The following is a 12,528-nucleotide window of genomic DNA, read 5'->3' on the forward strand; positions in this document are numbered from 1 at the left end:
GGCCCTCTTGACGCCCGGGGCCGGCTCCCCCCACGGGCGCCCATTGGCCGCCGCGCCGCCAGCGACCCTCCCACCGCCCGCCCCCCGCACCTGAGGGGCCGCCCCGGCGGGGACCGGGACGGCCGGGCGGGAGGGGAGGGAACTGGGTGTCCGCCCGGCAGCGCCGGGATGGAGGCGCGGGTCCCCTCCCGAAGCGCTCCCGCCTGGAGCGAGGAGGGACCGGGGACCCCCGGCCGGGATGCCCCGCGCCCCGAGGGATGTGGCGGCGGCGGGCGCGGCGCCGCCTCTCACTTTTACAGCAGTTGCTGAAGGAACTCCGTGGCCCCGTTATCCCGGGGAGATGCTCTGCCGCGCCGCTCCTCCCGCGGGCCCGGAGCGCCCTCTGCTGTCGTGCCGCGCGCGGCAGCGGTGACACACCGCAGGAATGCGCCAGTGTCCCCAGGGAACTGTCCTCGACCGACCGAAAGTCCCCAGCGTCCCCCTTCCCAAAAAGGCGGTGCGTGTAAATAACAAGGAAAGCCCCTAATCCCATCTCCCCGCGGTGCCGCTGGAAGTAAAAGTTTTGATTTGGCATGTGTTGACCTTTGAATACAAGCAGGGGTGTAAACACAAACCTGCAGACGGCAATTAAGCTGACAATGTAAATCCTGCGTGGCCACGTAGCAAATCAGCAAATGTAGAGTTTATTTATCCTTGTGAGAGAGTTAATGAACCTGGCAGTGGATTTTTCAGCGTGGAAAAGCCGGAGAAGCGAGAAAAGAGGGAGGAGAGGATAGAGGAGTGTGTGAGGATAAGGTGTCAAAGGCAGTTAGTTATCCCTTAGTCTCCTGGATATGATGAAAAAAGGGATATCAAATAAATATTAGCAGCAGTCTTGACTGGAAGCAGTTAGTAAGGAAGAAGCAGCGGTTCCTGTCCCCGGATGGTATTGCCATCTAACACAAAGAGATACTTCGGGACAACAGCTCCTGAAAATCCCTGTTTCCTTTAGAGATGGAGCCTCACATCCACGACCAGCCCCCTCCCCTGTGGATGCCGCAGCCAGCTGTGAGGGCCGGTGAGGCTGGGGAGCCTTGTGCTGCCCTCCCTCCATGGGACCCTGTGCCAGTGCTGTTGTCACGGTGAATCTTTCCTTTGGGTCACAGTATTTAGTTTTGCACTTTTCAGTGTCTGCTACCGACCCCGAGAAGGACTTTTGTCTTCAAAGTGCTCTGCTTTTCCAAGCTGCACTAGTTCAGTAGGAGATAGCAAGTTATCTACAAAAAAAAAAAAAGTGCTAACACCTCCCGCGCTCTTGGAAGGAGCTGGACAGTAAATCGATGCGACAACTAAGAACCGATCGTCAGTCCTGTCTGCCTGCCTGGATCCGTAACGCTGTTAAGGTCTGCACCAGTTCTTTGATATTTAACTCCACCTACAGGCGGGCATCGACCCTTGCCTGTAGCGAGCAATTCGCTGCGTCTTCTCGAGAGCATAGAAAGGTGACTTCTCTACTTGTATTACAAAATTGCCCCTAGTTTATAGAGTCAGCAAAAAACAACAGTAATACTAAATTCAGAAAGAAATAAGATTATAAGGGTTGGAGGGGGAGGATTACCAACATAAGTTAACATCAACCCTCACTAGAATAGATCTTCAAGCATTTCAGCACATCTTAATCACTCGAGTTTTTTCCTCTCTACATGGGATTTTTCACATCTGCTAAATTTGATCTCCAAAACAAAAATACAGCACTGAGAACCATTCTGACACCCCCTGAAAGAACTTTGATCCTTTCCCTAATGAATAGGTCAGAATGAATCATTAACCAAGTATTTTATGTGTGGAACAGGCGCAGTCTTGTTCTGACATTGTTCAGACTTTTCTGTGCCCACAGTTTGTGCTTCCCTCTGGGTTTTTCTCTCAAATCTCAAATTTAGAAATGCTGCTACACAAGTACGCAAATTCAAATACATGAAAGCACAACATCAGCCTTTTCATTGCTGTACATTTCAGGTAAGCAAAATGGCTAAAATTCAAAAAAAAAAAAAAACCAGGAGAATATCTAGACAATAGGTTTCAAAGCACCAGGTTTATGCTACTCTAGCCACTCATAAATAATGCCTGTCAATATTAGATACCAGAATTATGATGTGTGCCCCTTGCATTATAATACCAGAAAATGATACATTGCAAAATTTTGCAACCCACATGAGAATGAATCAAAAAATATCTGGGTTTTTTTGTTTACAGGCCATGTAATTTAATATTTGGAATTATATCTATGATATGATGACTGTAAATATTGACAAGTTGCTTCAGAAACAGAATTTTCTTAAGCCTTTTATAGCCATAAATGTAAAGCAGGCCTTGGTGTATTTCTAGATATGAGCCACCCACAAAAGAAAACCCCCACTCCTTAAATTCCTGAAGTGTTTCCATATATCAAAAATTGCATTTCATAGGGTTCAGAAAGTAGAGAGTTTTTAAATTAAAATGTTTACAAAAAGTTATAAAAAACTTACAGACAACTTCCAGTTACCAAAACAATTTTAGGCAAAGTTTTTTATATAACTTTCTCAATGCAGCTGTATTATATTTTTAATGTGAGCTATTTTAAATGTAGCCAAACTTAGAAGATGTTTTAAAAACAACTGTACTTTTTTCCTAAAAAAAAAAAAAATAAATTGTTTTAATGGCTAAGAAAAAGCCCATTGAAATTGAAGCGGCTGTGGTAGATTTTAAGCAACAGAAACCTGCATATACTGTCACTGGTACTGTCAGCAAGATGTATTTTAAATGAGTTAATGGAACAGTGCAATACATCCCTCAGGATCCAACCTCTTCTCTGTCGCTGCTCCGATTTTGCTTCATGAAAGATGAACAATTTGTTTATCTGAAGATTAGGATGTGACTGTCACAAACACTGGCTTATTTCTACATATCAGTGGTAAAAAGACAGTCTAGAACAGAAGAAAACAAAACCAAAACACCAAAAGACAAGTGTTTGCCAGCCATAGGGTCATCCCCAGTGTCTCCCAAGTCCAAGTCTTGCCAAGCACCTCAGATGAGACCAGGGCTGCTGCAGTGAGAACTCCCATCCTACCTTGTGGAAGAGTAGTTATGAGGAATTTGGTGGTGTTGGAAGCAGGAAAGAAATCATTCATCACCCCCAGCAGATTTTGTCACTGTTATTCATGTTGAAACAAAACAAACTTGCTGGAACAGGTTGCCCAGAAAAGCTGTAGATGCCCCATCCCTGGAAGTGTTCAAGGCCAGGTTGGATAGGGCTTTGAGCAGGCTGGTCTAGAGGAAACTGGCCCTGGAAGAGAGGTCTTAAAATTCAGGGGAACTCCCAAAATTCTTCCCTGAAGCCAAATGGAAACTTTACATGTAGATCTGTTTCCTCTTTGCAGATCTTACAGCCTGTGAGTAAATTATGACAGAGAGACCTCCTGAGCCAACTTCTAGTTCACATTGCATTATCCTAAGTTAGGAATAGCTCTGCTCATTTCAGTGTTGGTACATCAACATAAGTATGGCTTGAGTTTTAACTCCTTTTAGATTAACACAAATAAACTCAGACAGAGTTAGCTGTGCTAAGAAGCGCTGCGCCACTCATAACTTGTGAGAATGGAAATAAAGTGAAGAAAAGGTCATTTTGCACTTTTTGTCTTGCCTCCAGCTCTGTTGATAACACAGCCCAACACTTCATCAGGCTTTCACCTCCAGATACAGGGAAAGCAATCTAATCCCAACACTGTCCAGCTCACACTCCACTGCAAAGTCTTAATAATGACCTCAGTGTCCAGTGTCAACAGATCAACACATCTGGCTGTGATGTTTGATGTGTTTCCAATGCTGTTTTGCCTAAAGTGGGCAATGATGCTGCTGAAATGTTGTACTGGAAGGCACAGAAAGTACAGAAGCGAGTGGAGGGCTAATGAATGAAATGAAAAGCATTATGGGGGAATAAAAAGTTTTTAAGCAAGTTTTTTACCCTTGGTTAGCTAAATGAAAATTGAATTTGTACCTGTTATTTCACACAGCCCTCAGAGGTCTCAGGCTTACAATTGGATATCACAACAAGCAGAGAATTTTACTCTGCAGCCAGAATAGGAACTGGTTATGAATTCATCAGATCTGCCAGGTAGGTTTCTGTGTTTTGTATTTGATGAGCTGAAGGTGAGAGCACAGAAGCTCTGTTTGATGCACAGCGCTCCTGAGCAATGCGAGACTTGGCACTGGGCATTTTCATTATTTCTTGCAGGCAGTTGGAATTCTGCCCATGGCCCTAGGAAGATATTCCTGTACCCCTACCTGCAGTAATCCATTTGCTTCTCATCATCGCTGGATTGGGGAATGCTGTAGTCAGGAAATTAGGCAGGTGTCTTAAAAACAGTCTTAGTGTGTCCCAGAGATATACCAACAGGTCCCCTCTCAGTGTGAGCTGTACTCCTTGTTCCCATATACACAACTTAATGATGTATTAAAATGCATTTTGGTCTGATTTCAGCTTCCCAGTAAGAAAAGACAACCAGTAGTGCAGCTTGTCTGAGGACACAACTATTCATTTTTCTGTTTTCGTATGGTGTGTGCTGTATCTCAGTCAAACAACATTCCAAATTACTCTGAATAACTGACTTTGCATTTTGCTACACTACATACTTTGCTGTCAGCTGGTGATTTTATCAGACTTAACTTTATTTCCTTCTAGACCACTGATAGAGATCTGGAATGCTATGTGACCAAGACTATGCAGTTCCTAGCAGAGCCACTAAAACCACTTTAACAGAATGAGGATAATTCAGCAACTAATTTTTTGAGGACTATCAGTCCACTTGTGTCAGTGTATTGAACACAGACTGCTTTCTGAGTGGAGATATTTTATCGGCATTCAAACAGGATTAAGTTAAATGCTGTAAAGAATCCTTGTATCACTACTCCCAAAAACCAATCTCAAAATCAATTTTTATTAGTTAAATAAACCCCTATTTTTAAATACATTACAAAGCAGCTTGGCAGTCATTGCTTTCATTCTGTGCTTGCACACCAGAGGAGCCTTCTGTGACTGTATGATAGACAGCAGGTTAATCAGATTGTCCTCTCCAGCCTGTGTAGTAGTGATAATATTTGACTGTCTTTTAGTATTTCATTGATGTTGCTCAGGCACATGGTGTGATTCTTGGGGCTGTCCTGGTCAGGGCCAGGGGTAGAACTATGATTATCCTTGTGGGTCACTTCCAATTCATGATATTCTGTGATTCTAGAATTCTAAGAATCAAATTCCTTGACAATTGTGAACATCCTCAAAGTAGCCCAAGCGATCAGGCTTCAGATCTGTTTATCACAGGCACATTTTGGAATCTACTTTTCCCTAGAAGTGTTATTTCAGGCCCTACGTAGACTAGCACAGTAATCAGAAATTCTAGGTCGTACAATAAAATTGTGGATTTCCCATCATAAAATTTGATCACAATGGGGGGTTTTATAATCATGTTCTGTTAAATATACAGTTGCAAAGGACAAGAATTTCCCACCTTATCTTACCAGTTTGTCATTCGGTTTCTTGATTTTCTACAATATTTTCCTAGCTTTTTATCTGAAAATGAATTTGTTTTATTCCTCTGGCTCATCTGAGACATTTCTTTCTTGAGAGAGTGCAGCATCTGCTTGATGAATGAGTAAATCCAGTCTTTTTTGGTTCTCTTACCGGACTTTTTCTCTATTGGTTCCTTTTACTAATTACATTCAAAGTTTTAACACCACTTTGTATTTCAGTTAGGGACAGATAGAGTGGAAAACACCTTTGCTCCATCTTTTTCTCCCTTGATGTTACATGAATGAAATATTTCCATAATATTTTTCTCAAGATACAGTTTAGCAGTCACTGAGGCAGGATAATGTTGATTTAAATCAATAGGTATTGAACCCTTCCTTTTCATTATTATTCTGCATAAAAACGGGGGTCTGACTAGAGACAGTGAAGTGACAGGTGAGTTAAAAATCTGCTTTTCACTGGTTACAGAAGTTATGGTCAGGTATTTCTCCCTCCCCTTGCTGTATTCATGCACTTGGCTCCTACCAAGGCTACAAGGGATAAAAAAACTGAACATGGCATGTCATTTGAGTTTGACTTGTTCTGACACTAAATAATTTAGACTGGGATAGTCATAATGTATTCCTGAGAATCACATCAACCCAGCAGAATCAGACCTTGTGTGCCTGATTCAGTTCTCAGTTGCCTTCCCAGTCACACCAATGACAGCTGAATTGGACTTTTGATATTTATCACTTAATAGACTTGCTGTGCTTAGAAAAAGAACATTAAAGTGTTTTTCCAGCCATGTTTTATAGCCTAGAAATATAGGTCTGAACTTAGTAGTTTTGTTTTTCAACACCTGTCTGCAACAGCATGTTTTCTTTTTCCTTTAACAGCTAGAGCACTCAACAGTGCTCTTAACTGTATATTGTGGCTGTGGCTTTTTTTTTTTTTTTAAAATTAAGGTGATTTTTTTAGTAGCTCATGGCCTGGCTGTTTGTGAAACCCTGTTGAAGTCAGCAGCTGCCACATAAAAATGGTTTTAAAGGTTTTAAAAAGGTTTTAAAAAAACATCCGCTACAATTCAAGTGTAAAATTCAGAGTTATTTCACTCAAAGTAAGATTCCCATCAAATGAACAGATGAATCCCATCACTTCTGAACAGAAAAAGAAAGAAAAAAGCTCCCATAAAAAAAAACCACCTCACAAAAACCTCTAAACAAGTACAAATCCTGCAGTTCCAACACAAAACTGTACTGATCTCTGGCACTTAAGGACAACTTAACTGGTTAGTAAAGAAAGAAAGAAAAGGAATCTCAAAGCAATTACTATTGCTTCTTTTTTGTTCATTTCTTTCTTTTGAGTGCTCTTATTTCTTTGTCACAAGATTTAAAATCCTAAATAGCAACAAAAGGTTTGCATCATTCTCTTTTCTATTCTCACAGAAAAACTTTCACGAATTGAGTTAGAAATTCATAAAATAACTGGGAAATACTGTAATATATGGAATGTATACATATTGTTATGGCTTGGAAAGCCAGGAATGGAGAGAATGAATTTTAAAAAAAGAAAAGGAAGGAAGGAAGGAAGAAAAGAAGGAAGGAAGGAAAGGAAGAAAAGGAAGGAAAGGAAGGAAGAAAGAAAGAAAAAGAAAGAAAGAAAGAAAGAAACAAAGAAAGAAAGAGAAAGAAAGAAGAAAAGAAAGAAAAAGAAAGAAAGAAGGAAAGAAAAAGAAAGAAAGGAAGGAATGAAGGAAGAAAGAAAAAGAAAGAAAGAAAGAAAAAGAAGGAAAAAAGAAGGATAGAAGGAAAGAAAGAAAGAAAGAAAGAAAGAAAGAAAGAAAGAAAGAAAGAAAGAAAGAAAGAAAGAAAGAAAGAAAGAAAGAAAGAAAGAAAGAGAAAGAAAGAAAGAAGAAAGAAAGAAAGAAAGTAAGTAAGAAAAAAGCTTTAATTGTATTTTGTTCATAGAATGCCGCTTAGTCATAAAAAAAGCCCCTCAAAAAACCCTAACAGTGCTTTCAGCTATTTTAGACTGACAAACTTACTAAGATGGTTTTGATACTGAAACTGTAGTTTCCTGGGAGCCCACAAGGTGGTAGAGTTCAGCTGAGGAGAGAATCTATGCCCAATTACTATTGCCTGGACCGTGAACACGAAGTTAATAACTAGTTAAAAGTGCTAATTTTGCTATGACCCAGAAACTCAAATAACTATTTTTTTTTTTTTTTAGCTTTTCGTTTCTGGCTTAGTCTTGGCTTTCTGTTTGAATGAATGTGCCTCACTAATGCTGCAAGTATCTCTGTTCCATACTCTGGATGGAGTTTAATTCAGCAAGTATTGACAGTAAGACATTGGGAAAACAGATTATTTGTCTAGAATGCAGTAAATCTGTAATACAGCTTAGTACAGCTGTACACAGTTACTGCGAAGCTGCTGGACCTTTACTCAGCCTTCATTGAACAAAGCAACCTGTCTCTAAATCAGTATGCAGTAAAACAGCTCTGCAGTGCTACAAATCTGGAAGTTAAATCTGCTCTTTGGAGTCCAACAGATTTACTAGTCTCCCTGATGCTAAGTGGTGCTTTACTGACTCTCTTGTCGTGATTCCAGTTGTTCAAGAAAGAAAAATAAAGTACCTACAATATTTCAAGTGCAGTTTTTGAAGAAGTAAAGCCATTAATGTCAAAATCACTTGGAGCTCAGAAGAATAAAATTTTGGTATAAACTTGGATTACAGTGGCAGCTACTTTAGCATGGATATGATTAGAGGATAAAGCAAGAAAAGCTAGGAAAAAGTGTGTCTAGAAAGAATTTTTGGCATACAGTACCATAATTGCTATGTTTTCAAGGCCTGTCTCTACCAGTCATTGCACTGCTGATTTGAAAGCATCATGCAAAAGCAAGTCCCAGTATCCTGAAATCTTCTGGCCAGATGCTGTAGAGAAAGCCATAAAAGTCCTCCTAAACCAGCCTAAGGCTCTACCTTGGCTCTTTTGAGAAAGCTTTGCTTACTGCTGCCTATAAACTCAGATAAACGAGCTCATATTGAGCTGTTGATGCAGTGACAGCTTATTAGCCCCTGACAGTGACAGCCCCGGCTCATCACCTACTCAGACTCATCTTTACTCAAGCCAAGATGCTAATAGGTAATAAACTGTGAAGAAATAGCAGGAACTGAATTTAAGTAACGGGCAGTATCTGCATAACATTCAGAAATGTGTACTCTCTGTAGGGGGGGAAAATAAAAGCAATCACCTTCCTCAAGTTTTTTAGAAAAATATTAAGAAAAACTGTGAAGCAATACTGTACTGAGCAGTGGGAGTTGTAAGTGGTCCATAACCTTATCCTACATCTCCTTAAAGCAAATTATTATATTTCACACTTGATAAAGAAATAAAGCTCTCAGAATTAAATCAGTCTTGGAATAGCACAGAACAAGACTATTATGACTCTACTGTTAGTTTCATTTGGTGATTTACTAGGAAGACTTTTTGATACTCAAAGGAAAAACCTTAGAGCTTTTTGTCTGTGCAGAAGGTGAAATACATCATGTTTTATGTTAATTAAACATTTAATTTTTCACTGGTGAAGTAACTAAGGTAGAACTTTACTTTTACAGAAATTGCCAGTAATATTAAAATTCTAACATATTTTGAAGGGACCCTAAGGGTAGGGCATAGTCACTTTATATCACTACTTAATGTCATCCTGAAAACTACTTTCATTACTCTAAGATGAAATATAGCAAACTAAGTGCTGAATGGGAGTTGTCAGTGGAAGCTGGAACTCACATCAGGTGAAAATAAATGAGGAATGATTACTATCGCCAGAGAGGCAGATGGAATTCTGTGGCATCCCATAATTTTGACTGCCCATGGAAGGGACATAAATGGGGACCTGGGAGGGAGTCGCTGGTGATGCTGTGGCAGTGCCACGGCCCTTCGTGTGCCAGCTCCCTACTCTCCCTGCAGGGCTGCAAACACCTCTTTCAAGGAAAACCGATGCAGGATTTCAGGAGCTTTGACCTTTGCAATAGGTCTGTTGTAGTGGGATGATGTCCACTGGGGATAACTAGGCAGTTTGCATACCTGAAACAATAGTGGACTTCCTGAGGAAGAGCCACATAACACCCTTTGCACTCACATTTTCAAGACTGGCTTCATGAAAAAGGAAAGAAATGTTTCCTTAAGGAAAGGAGTGGCTGAGCCCTGAGAAAAGTCCTGAGCAAAGATTAAGAACCACTTTCTCCTGCAACCCCCATCCTGGTTGCAGCACACACCTCACAACACATTAAATGCCAACAGCTGGTCTTGGGAACAGACATCTGAGAAGAAATAAGTAAATTCTGATTAGCCTAATATTTCTCTGGCCTTTCTATACAGAGCTGTCCCTTAAGGCATAAGAGGAATTTGATAAGACCAAGATGACAGGTTAACCTGGGGTTGGGCAAAATAAGACCTTTCTCTTGAAATGTGTTCAAAATGTTCATGACGAAGATGTCGGAGAGCTGGAGCACCTTGGATCAAATGCAGCAAGAGTTGAAACCTCCCCTGAATAGAGAGCAAAGTCCCTCCAAGGCTCTTTGATGTCCCAGGTTTCAGGTTGTTAGAAACTTTAATAATAAACCTCTCTGGTATGCATAATTTCACACAGATATATGTATGTGTGTGTGTCTGTCAGGGAATGAAACGGCAATAGGAACAGAACATGAGAAAAAGGAAAATGAACCCTGCAAGTATTTCTTTTACACCACTTCAATATTTGAAATGATCTTTGAGTGGGAATGACTAAAATTTCTGCCATGATTTTCCTTAGGGAATACGTAATTTACAGACTGCAGTATACATGGTGCATTATTTCAGAATAAAGGCTGTCTTGACTAGGTGGTAGTACAGGATCTCCTATCTTAGCAAGGGTGGGTTTTTTTTTTGTAGTCAACCTGCATTTGAGGCTAAGTTGCTTCACTTTCTTGAGGAATCACTATCCATTCCATTTGACCCATCCTCTGTTTCACAATTGTCTACTTCCATTTAATTTTGAGGTAATGAGAATGGCCACACACACACACTTAAAATGTTTCTGTCGATGTTTCTGTTATTGTGACCCTAATGAAAAGCTGAAAGCTATTCATTAGTCACCATTCCAGGGCACGGTAGGAAAGAGGCACAACACATGAAAACAAACATAACTAAACAAACTAACATACCTCATTCCTTCACACAATGCACTGAAAGTAGAGGGTCCCTTAGCCAGCCGAGTCTGCTCCCAGAGCAGGAACAGCATGTGCTTAGCCATGGGGAGGCGCTGCAGGTTTCTAAAATTGAGTATTTCTGCTTTGGCAGGAGTGTTCTTTCATCTTGTGAGCATTTATTAGGCAAACACTCATAATTACCTGTTCAATAAATCTTGTTATGAAGTAACCCAGTGTGCAACCTTAACTAAATGATTATTTGCTCTAAAAATACTTGTCTTTATAATCTGAGCCACATTTTCGAACAAATATTTAAAGACATACTAAATATTAGGAAAGCTCATATTTTCACACTGAAATAAACATTTTCATTGTTCCAGTTTTGGTGCCTCCTGAAACCATCACAGTTTATATCATAGTGTTATTGTGGTCCGGACTGGACTGGAGGTATATGTTTAAATATGAAGCATAATCATGCTTTCAGAAAGGCATGTTTGTCTGTGTGTTTATAAACAAACCTTCCTATCTGGACTTCTGTTCTCCCACGGGTGCCCCTGCCAGCCCAGCTCAGGTTTGCAGGCAGCAGGGTTTGTACCCCAGCACAAACACTGCTCAGATGACAGTACAGTGTAGGTGGGGGATGCACCCAAACAGTAATTGTCTTGTCCTCTACCTTCAAATATACTTTATAATTTCCCTGACAGAGCAATGACCTTAAAATAGGAGGCAAAGCATGGAAGGTATGCAGAAAGACCTGTGAAGGCAGAGAAGCTTTTGGTTTAGCACAGTTTCCTTGCCCTTGCCAAGGAAGAGACCAGTGTGCTGTGGACCTGGTGGCCTTGCTGTGGCTTGACACAGGCCCTGACCAAGGAACACAGAACCACAGAACGTGCTGAGTTGGAAGGGATGCAAAAGGATCATCGAGTCCAACTCCTGGCCCTGCACAGGACCATCTCCAAGAGTCACATCCTGTGCCTGACTGAGAGTATCAACCAAATGCTCCTTGAGCTCTGTCAGCCTTGATGCTGTGCCCACTGCCCTGGGGAGCCTGTTCACTGCCTGACCACCCTCTGGAGGAAGAACCTTTTTCTAATATCCAACCTAAACCTCCCTTGACACAACTTCATACCATTCCGTTGCATCCTGTAACTGGTCACCACAGAAAAGAGATCAGTGTCTGCCCCTCCTCTTCCTCAGCTCAGCTCTTGCTGAGCTTCTGCCCCCAGATTCCTGTAGCATGGAAATATCGGTGTTGGGAAGAGGGATGGAAGGCTGCTGGGGCAGAGAGCCAGATGCAGTGCCACAGCAGTGAGATAGTTCCCTTCCCTTCATTGCTGTGGAATTTCTCACCATTGAACTGTTCCTGCTGTAGGTCATGTTTTCTTAAAATTCACAAAAATTAACATGGCTTGTCCTAATGTCTGTCATTTTCCATTTTCCATTGCAGTCTGCAGGAGTAATTGTGCTTGGTTGGTGTTAGAGTGAGCTGCTGTGTTTATGTTTAGGGCCTTGCAGGGTAAATCAGTTTGGCAAGTCACTGCTTGGAGCACAGGAGGCAAACTGTTCTTGCGTGCAATCCGTGCCCACGGAGATTCTCGGGCTGTTACAAACCTGAAGTTGTATGCAGAGAATTGTACTGGGTTTGACAGTTTAGAAACGGTGTAAAACTCATTTCCTGATATTGTGCCATTAATACAGGGCTTTTTTTTTTTTTTCTTGAAGTATGTACCAAGCGGTTAAATCTTGGCAGGTCAGGTTTTCTCTCTGAGAGGAAGTGTTGCATGCTATCATCTCAAATTGAAGGTAGTACATATTTC

Source organism: Manacus candei, unplaced genomic scaffold, assembly GCF_025592945.1.
Source record: "Manacus candei isolate 608988 ecotype Guabito, Panama unplaced genomic scaffold, ASM2559294v1 h1tg000039l, whole genome shotgun sequence".
NCBI classification, from domain to species: Eukaryota; Metazoa; Chordata; class Aves; order Passeriformes; family Pipridae; genus Manacus; species Manacus candei.